This window comes from Poromitra crassiceps (genome assembly GCF_964638095.1).
Source record: "Poromitra crassiceps genome assembly, chromosome: 8".
Lineage (NCBI taxonomy): Eukaryota > Metazoa > Chordata > Actinopteri > Beryciformes > Melamphaidae > Poromitra > Poromitra crassiceps.
In genome coordinates, this window is record NC_139629.1 from 30,335,722 (window position 1) to 30,345,650 (window position 9,929).

Consider the following 9,929-nt stretch of genomic DNA (forward strand, 5'->3'; position numbering starts at 1 on the left):
TTTTTAAGTCATAAAAGTGGTCCTCATTTGTGAAGATTATCTTGCTGAAAACAAACTTTGCTGTTTCATAAACTTTTGTACAGACCTTATTTCCTGCATTTAACCGTCATCCCCATACTGTACAAGAAACCCATTGCCTTTTACACGTATGAGCTGGAAGTGGTACCTCCGGACTTATTCCTGCAGTGCTCTATAGGCATGAATGCATCAAATCTGAAACACCATAAACAGCAATCATTACTCAACTGCAATTCAATTCCAATTAGTGGAATTCCAATTAGTGGAATAAAGTTGGTTTATGGAAGTCAATTGTAGGAGCTGCTATTGTCAGAGGCAAATTTGGGCTTTTGGAAACAAACACCATGCTCTCTCTCAAATCTTAGCAGCATATTTAATTCACAAACATGTCTCAGAGGGCTTTACATAAGAATATACATGCTATGATGCTTGAACATCTATGAGCATAAGGTTGTGCTGGAAAGCGAAAACAAGGTGTGAGTCAGGGGGGAAACATTCCGTCAGTGAGAGTTATCTGAAATAAAAACAAAAACTAGACTTTAGAAAAAGAAACTGACTGAAACGATAAAATGAACTAAAATAAAATATACAGGAAATGTCTTTAGTTTTAGTCTTTGTCATTTTGGTCAAACACAACACAACAACACACAACAAGCATGAGGATGCATCGGTGCATATGTTTATTGAGACTGGGATGTATATGTGACAATTGCAATTACAAAGTAATTGTGTTAGTATTGTAATAGCTAAACTTCTTAAATCTTGCCCCTGATAAATACCCCTGTATAATAATAATAATGAATAAATAATAATAATAATAGTAATAGTAATAATAATGATAATAATAATAATTAATAACTAAACAAATGTAAACAATAAAAACTAAACTGAAACAAGTAAACCCATTCTGGAAACTAACTGAACTAAACTGAATTGAAAACGAAAATAATGAAAAATCCAAAACTATAACAACTCTGGTCAGGAGGACACGATAAACCTTTCTTATCCCTGACGGAGATCCTGCCGATTACGCCTGAAACCATCTGTTCTGCCCACTGTGCCTTCATCAGCATAATGCACTCAACTTGTTTTGTAGAGAAGCCCTATCTGATCTTGTTTGCCTCACTGGAGCCCTTTTCTCCACTCGACCTCGCCATCCAGCTGCTATCAGGTTGGCATCCGTCCCATTCCAGGACAAAACATGACAGGAGTTAAACCAGGACAACAGAATACTGGATTTCTGAATTTCTGGCAATCAGTCTCTTAATCCTTTAGTTACATCCGATTATGATTATCATTAGCAACTCACTTTATGCCTTCATTTTCATAGGGAATATATTGTAAGTAGGGAGCTAATAGGGAGCTGTTTCATATCATCTCGTGTGCACTGCTGAGGAATTATATTTATTTTATATAAATGTGAACAAATGATTAGGATGCGATCGGCCCTAGAACACTAGACAGGTGGATGCCCCATATAGGCTACTCCGTATTTACTGTCTGTAGTGAGTTATACTGGTCATTAGGGCTTTAAAGGGATAGTTCACATTTTTTAAAGTCTAGCCCATATTTGCTAGTTATGATGATGTTGGTTTGTAGAGTTCCTTCTCAGCACAATCTATCCTGGCTGTTCCTCATAGTAGCCCTGGCAAGATGTATGTACAAGCTGACTGAAGCTCACTGAAATGTACTTTGTGTGCACTGTGTGTGTGTGTGTGTGTGTGTGTGTGTGTGTGTGTGTGTGTGTGTGTATGTGTGTGTGTGCACGGTGGATACGACTTTAGTGAGGCTCAGTCAGCTTATACATACAGGAGCGTGACCCCATTGACCTTGCATTAATTTTTGCCCAACTTTCCAGAGGAACAGCATGGATTGTGCTGAGAAAGAACTCTACCAAACAACATCATCATTTATTTATGTATTTACGTATTTATTTGTTTATTTATTAATTTATTTATTTATGTATTTATGTATGTATGTATTTATGTATGTATTTATTTATTTATTTATTTATTTATTTATGTATTTATTTATTTATTTACCAGGGACCGTGTACATTAGTCAACATGTCAGTTTCCACATCCATGTAAATGCACCAGAGTTAGCGAGAGAGCTAACTTTCATCTGTAGTCCCTGAGCAGGTTGGTAAAAAAAATACGTCAAGTGCATGTCATCCACACTGAAAAGAGCAAGCACAGCAGTATAGGGCACAATACAAGACAACATCAAACAATACAGACACACATGAAAGCACAACAATGCATTGGTAAGTAGCAAAGGGGTTCCCAACCTTTTTTGGCTTGTGACCCGACTTTGACGTCACAGAAATCCAGGGACCCGAGACATTCAAATTCCGGTACACCATCGATAATATCATCAGTGACATCATCAGTGACATCGTCGATTCGTCAGTCATGTCACATGTGAACAGTATGCTCCCCCCCCCCCCCCCCTCAGAGTTCTGACTTTAATCTGAGAATTGATTCTGACTTTACTCTCAAAATTCTGACAGTAGCTCGGAATTCTGACTTAAATTCTGACTGACTTCTTTTTTCTGAATTTTGTAATTAAACTCAGAATCCTGAGTTAAAGTTATACTCTCAAAGACTTTCATCCAAATAAAAAAATACAAATAATTGTCACTATCTATCTGATAGTAAGTTAACACAATGGTGATTGAGGCTATGGCCCATTCATGGAAGCCTTTTCCAGTCTATAGTGACATTATGTGACATTAGTAATGTCACATAGTTTGGATCTCATCTGATCGCCATAAAAAAAGAAGAAAGAAAAAGATTGCAAGTGACCCTAATCATCTTCGGTAGTTTGAAATTGTGTGTGTTGTAAAGTTTAAAACAAAATATATTTTTTAGAAATTTCAGGCAGAACCTATTTGAATTCCAGGCGACCCCACTTAGGGTTGCAACCCTAAGGTTGGGAACCCCTGGGCTAGACTATAAAAAATGCAAACTATCCCTTTAAAGTGTGTTTATGGCCATTGATAAGTGTACATACTGTATTACTGGTTGGTCAATGTCCTAGCCTGGCTCCAGACCTTTGAAGCCATGTCCACTCCACAGTTGTGGAATGAGTTTATGAGTTGACGATTCAGTCTGAATATCAGGCTATCAATGTCCTGTAATCAGTCTGCAATCAGGACTGCTAATTTAGTCCACATGAGAGCCTGGGCCCTAATTTGATGAGATTTTGTCTCTCAGACCCAAATCTGAGAATATTTTTTATTGTTATATATGACTGTCCAGAATTCCACAACTATCTGTATTACAGGTAGAGAGATAACAGAGAAGCTATGATCTTCTATATTCTGCAATTGTGTTACCTTCTTGTAAATTAAATCCGATCAGGGTACTAAAGTATAATTAAATTTTCCTATGATTTCTTTTAGATTAAAATTATTATTATTTTTATTATTATTGTTTATCAGATTGAATGTAGTCTGAAATAGTCAGAAATAGTCATATCCATGGTTGAGCCCGGGGTAATCAGTGCACACATCAACAACAGTCCAGGTTGAGTGCTGACGTGACGTGGAAGCCTATGCGACAGTGTGTAGTTCTGGATTAGCTTAGGTCGAGCTTTTTACTTCTAGGGCTTGCATTTATGCTACAAAACTCATGAAAGTGGTCCTCATGTGTGAAGATTATCCGACTGAACTCTGGTTCGCGTTTGATTAATCTTGCGTTGCCCAGAGACCGTATTTGAAGCATCGCGGCAAAAACCCATTCAAAAATCCCATAGACAGAAACAGTGAAGAACCAGGAAGTCCGGGACTTCCGCGTTCTGACTACAAAAATACGTCATCCCTGTGGCTCTCTATTTCTCCAAAATGGCACTGTGGAAATGGCTAATTTCATGACAGTGTATACCCAGGGGTGTCATGTACAAATACAGTATGTCAGTCATGGTCTGGGCTTATGGAGTTATGTGATTGTACAGTACTTAGAAAAACACCTTTTTGCAGCTCAATTTTGAACTAAACCGCCTACGCCCATACAAGGGCATGCGCCTCAATTTTGAACTAAACCGCCTACGCCCATACAAGGGCATGCGGCTCAATTTTGAACTAAACCGCCTACGCCCATTCAAAATTGAGCCGCATGCCCTTGTATGGGCGTAGGCGGTTTAGTTCAAAATTGAGCCGCATGCCCTTGTATGGGCGTAGGCGGTTTAGTTCAAAATTGAGCCGCATGCCCTTGTATGGGCGTAGGCGGTTTAGTTCAAAATTGAGCCCCATGCCCTTGTATGGGCGTAGGCGGTTTAGTTCAAAATTGAGCCCCATGCCCTTGTATGGGCGTAGGCGGTTTAGTTCAAAAATTTTTACCAAGTTCAAAATTATTACCAGAGATGACACCTACTTGTTCCTCATTGACGACACAGGTAATATCATATATGTGTTTACAATGTCCGATCAAATAGGAGTTACTCTGCTCCTCGGTTTACGGTAAACCGTTGACCGTGGCTTATAAGAACATGGTGACAATCTCTGACCAAGGGGCACTTTACACGAGGACGGTTTCCTATGGAAACGGGGAATTATTTTATCGTTAGTGGCTCCCGTTAAGACGGCGACGGCGAATTCGCGCTTAGGAAACGACACATTTTAAAACCACCCTCCAGAGTGGAATTGTTTAGAGACGCTTCCCGCTGAGCGGGGCTGAGGGCTCCATGTAATCGCTTTGGAACGGCACATTTCAGAAACTCTGACGTGCGACACACGCGATTAGCCATAGCCGTGCGCGAGTTGGCAACCAAATAAAACGTCAGTATGAATGAAGTTTGGCAACATTCAGAATTAAGCTACACTGCGGCCAACTTCAGTTACATGTTCATAACGTTACTGCTGCGAGGAGCCGATGGCTGTACCCGGTCGGCATTTAACGTTATAGTTACAAAGCACGTCGACAGTGTTTTCTCACTGCCAGTAGCCTAACTACAGTAGGGCTTGACAGATCACAGTCAGCGCTCCCGGTCATCGCTGCTCGTTAAAGATTTCCAATAGGCGTTATTCTGATAAACTGGTCACATATATGTTACATTCTCACCCGACAAATATTAAAACTTTAAAACAGTTTGGTTTTTTTTAGCTTGAAAAAAGCTTTTTGGCAAGTCTAAATGACTGCGGAAAGCGTACTCTATTTCCGCGTTAAAAACCGGAAAGACGATTACGAAATTACGTCATGCAGTAAGCGTCCTTGTATGGGCAAAGAATAAGGTGATCACACTGCCACCTAGTGACCTGGCATGTACATTACGGCGTTTTAAAAATTCAACAGCGCTCATGTAAACAGGGAGAAGGTGTGAAGGAAAAGGTGTGAAGGAAACGCTATTGTGTCGTTTCTTTCAGAAACTGTCTTCGTGTAAAGGGCCCCCAAGTCAACCATTAAGAAATGTCATCTTGTAAAACCAGGCTTAGCACAAAAGAGAGGCTAATCAGCAGTTTTAATTGGCACTCACTCACTGAAATGGAGTTAGCTTGATAACTGAGGTTCAGGAACACAAGATCACACCATGTCCGCATCATATCTCACCACCACCTACTCTAATCCATCGCCCATTCACCTGCGCTCCTCCAATCCAATCACCGAGCCACACCGGCTTTCTATCAGCTCAATCACCTGTAGCCTATATATACTCACTGTCATACCACTTCTCTCCCGTTTGTCATGTCTTCACGACCCCGACATTCAAAATAGCTCAATACAAGTTACTAAAAAATCATAGAAGAAAGAGAAAAGAGAGAGAAAGAAAAGAAGAGAGAGAAAGAAAAGCAGGAAAAGTATTAGTTCAAAATCGGCTCGTTGTGTTTTTTTTCCTTACCTGGCCGCTCGCGCGTTCGCCAAGCAATGGCAAACCGAGACGAGCTGTTCATCGGTTTGTCGGACGAGGATATGTTTCCTGATCTAAGTCCCGAGTCAGTCGAGGCTCAGCACAGCTTGCCCTCGTTGGGACAGACGCCCGCGTCGGGACAGAGCCGGTCCAGCCGAGTGCGCTCAGAGATCCACGCTCTCCCGGGCGCGCTGCTCCGGGTTCGCCCAGAATCCAGGCAGCCTTCCCCGGGATCCGGCCAGCGTTCCCGATCGTCGCGGAGCCCCAGGGGCCGCTCCCCGCACCGCGACCCAGCTCCCCGCCTTCGCCGCTCCAGGAGTCCTCACGGAGAACGGGGCAGCGACGACAGCCGCGCCTCGTCACGCGACGCTCCTCTGGGCCGCTGCCCACCTCCCAACCTGCGTTGGACCATCCCCCGCCTCCAGCAGGAGCTCCGAAGCCGAGGGGTCTACTTCCGTCGGGCGGACAACAAGGCAACCCTGCACCGCCTATACACCTCCTCGGCGCCGCAGCAGCAGGCACCTCAGGTATCAATCCCGCCTCCCCTCCCTTCCCAGCAGGCCACAGCGGCCACAGCCTCCCCTTCCCCCCCCTCCCCTCCCATCAGGCTCATGGCACCGTGGCCACAGCCAGCAGGCTCACGCCACCACGGCCGCAGCCTCCCCTTCCCTCCCCCCTCCCCTCCCATCAGGCTCATGGCACCGTGGCCACAGCCAGCAGGCTCACGCCACCACGGCCGCAGCCTCCCCTTCCCTCCCCCCTCCCCTCCCATCAGGCTCAGGGCACCGTGGCCACAGCCAGCAGGCTCATGCCACCACGGCCGCAGCCTCCCCTTCCCTCCTCCTGTTCAACCTCCTTTCCGCCCTCCAGCCGCAGCGTGGCGGGGGCGCACCCATAGACTCCTGCGCACACGCATCCTCTTTTCCTCTCCCCTCGCAGTCTCTTCCTTCAGTGCCAGCGGCCAGTCTTTTTCCCCCCCAGTTGCCAGCGCAACCGCCCGCCTCGGCAGCCCACCGCAACATTCCCACTATTCTACCCCCCCTCGATGCCCTCCCACCCCCTCCCCCAACCTCCCCCTCCCCTTCCCCATCAAACCGTAGTTTACAATGCATTGTCTACCTTTCTTGCCTCTCTCTGTCCACCACCCGCTCTCCCGGGTCCCCACGCACACGCATCCCACCCCTCCCTCCCCGCTCAACCTCTTCCTTCTGCCTCCGCGGCTTAACCCCCTCCCTCCGTGGCCTTCGCGGCCCCTCTTTCCGCCACGGCCTCCGCGGCTACCGGCGTCATCCCCTTTCCTCCTGTTCTTTCCCTACCGGATACCCTCCCCCCCCCCCCTCCTCCCCTTCCCCATCACCCCTATGTTGTTTTTCCCTTGTCTGCCCCTCCCCTCCCCAGTTCCTCGGTCTACACCTTGGCTACGGTTGCTCCCGCCATCCAGCCCCACCAGGCCGCACCTAGCCCCGTGCCGCCTTCAATCAGGCAGCAGATCCTGGCAGGTAGCTACATTGACTTGTCCTCACTGCTCCACCCAGCCACACCCGACGTTTCCCTCACCCAGCAGCTCGCCACGGTCCTCGGAGGGATCCAGCCTAGGTCGACTAGGGCTGGCCGCTCCAGGGAGCTTACGGTGGGGGAATTCGCCTACACTTTCTCCCTGTACCGGGACGTCCTCTGCGTCGCCTACCCCGGGCGCAGAGTCGAATTAGACGACTACCTATCGATCATCCTGGACCTAGCCCTGCGCTTCGGCAACGGTTTCTACCAATATCACGTGCTGTTCGCTTCCCAGGCCGCGGGCCGCGTGCAGCAGCAAAATCAGGCCACCTACTGGGGCGCGATAGACACAGAGCTTTATTGCCGCGTATTCGCGGCTCGCGTCTCCATCACTTGCGAGTCCTGTGGAGCGCCCGCCCACCCAGCCACCATCTGCATCATAGACCAGCAGCCACGCCCAGAGCCGCCACGCCGCTCGCCGGCGGCGGGCCCGATCGGCCCCGGTCCCTCCGTCTTCGCACGGCGCCCCTCCACCCTCCATCACTCCCAGGCAACAGACGAGCTGGGATGCAGGCGAGCGCGACAGGCGCGGAAGGCCAAACTTGTATCAGGGCAACCGGCTCATATGCAACAATTTCAATGACCTGGGCTGCAGCGCGTCTGGCTGCCGGTTCCTCCACACATGCTCTTTCTGCGGCGGCGCCCACTCCAGGGTCGCTTGCCCCCATGGCCCCACCACCCACGCCAAATGACTCCGTCACCTTTCAGGCTTCCCTCCCGGCTGAGAAGTTCAACCGCACTTCGCTTTACATCACCAACCACCCCCTCACCATGCTCCTGAAAGGACTCCGTAAAAACGAAGGTCCTCCCAAGCATACCACAGCTACATCCGTGACGACCCCGATGACATCCGACGAGCCCATCTCGTGCCGTGTCGAAGCTCTTTTGGGGGTGGGTGGAGATCGTACGTTATCCTGGGACACCGAGCCCAGCGGGCTCCCTCCCAGGATGCGATCTTCATCCACGACGACCTCGATGACACCTGACGAGCCATCTCCTGCTGTGTCGACGCTCGCTGGGGTGGATGGAGATCGTCCGTTATCTTGGGACACCGAGCCCAGCGGGCTCCCTCCCAGGATGCGATCTTCATCCACGACGACCTCAATGACATCTGACGAGCCATCTCCTGCCGTGTTGAAGCTCGCTGGGGGTGGACGGAGATCGTCGTTCATCCTGGGACACCGAGCCCAGCGGGCTCCCTCCCAGGATGCGATCTTCATCCACGACGACCTCGACGACATCTGACGAGCCATCTCCTGCTGTGTTGAGGCTCTTTTGGGGGTAGGTGGAGATCGTACGTTATCCTGGGACACCGAGCCCAGCGGGCTCCCACCCAGGATGCGTTCTCCATCCCGGGCGCAGGACCTAGCAGGCTACGCCCGGGCGCAGGACCTAGCAGGCTACGCCCAGAGACGTAACCCCCACTCAGAGTCTCAACCCCTGGGTTCCTGGTTCCTGACACGGCTGTGCCGCGTACTAGATGAGTCTCCAAGCAATCCTGGTTCCGGACACGGCCGTGCCGTGTACTAGAAGAGTCTCCAAGCAATCGCACCACACTCACTTATCAATAAACATATATTCATTCTAACCATGATGTGATCTGTGTTAGTGAAATGAGGGAATGAAATCAATTAATGACTATAATTTGCTTTAATGGGGATAGCAGGTACAGCGTAAAGTTGACCAATAATCAACATTTTAATCAACACAATCAACATTTTAATCAACATAATGAACATTTTAATCAACATCACAATAAATTTGATTTCTTAAAATCACTTTCACCCCACCTCGTTGATTCATTGTAAAAAAAAATCCCATGGTTATGAATCATGTAAAAAGTCATGTATGCTTTTATGGAAGGCTGTGTTTCGTCATTACTTCCAGGCCTCAATGCACAGAGGGGTCAGTTCCTGCTCACTTCACATTTCCCCACTAGCCTACAGTGTAATTATCAATATTACTGTGTTCAGATCGACTTCGACCTATTCTCACCTACTTGTCTATAACCTATAGTGTAATCTATTTAGATTGATTACTAGCCTTAGTTGAATTATATCTAACAGATAACTCAATAAAGTTTAAAGTTCTTTATTCAAAGTTATTATCACAGGCTTGGAATAAATTATATGAACTAGACAATTAAAGTTTATTTTTAAAAATGATTTTACCAAGTATAGAATAATTTCTATAGGACAACTAATTAAAGTTCCTTATTCAAAATGTTTTTTTTTTTAAAGTATAGAATAGTTTCTATAAATTAAACCAATAAAACCTTCTATTCAGAGCAATTTATAGTGAAATCGAAATGGATATACCAGCAAATTCTCTAAACTGTTTCCAAAATAAAATGTTTTATATTCAGAGCAATTTATGGTGAAATCGAAATGGATATACCAGCAAATTCTCTAAACTGTTTCCAAAATAAAATGTCATCTTCTTATTTCAACATTCTACTGTGATTTTGCATAGCTCACTTTCACCAACTTCTCCAATTGCCGCCTTGC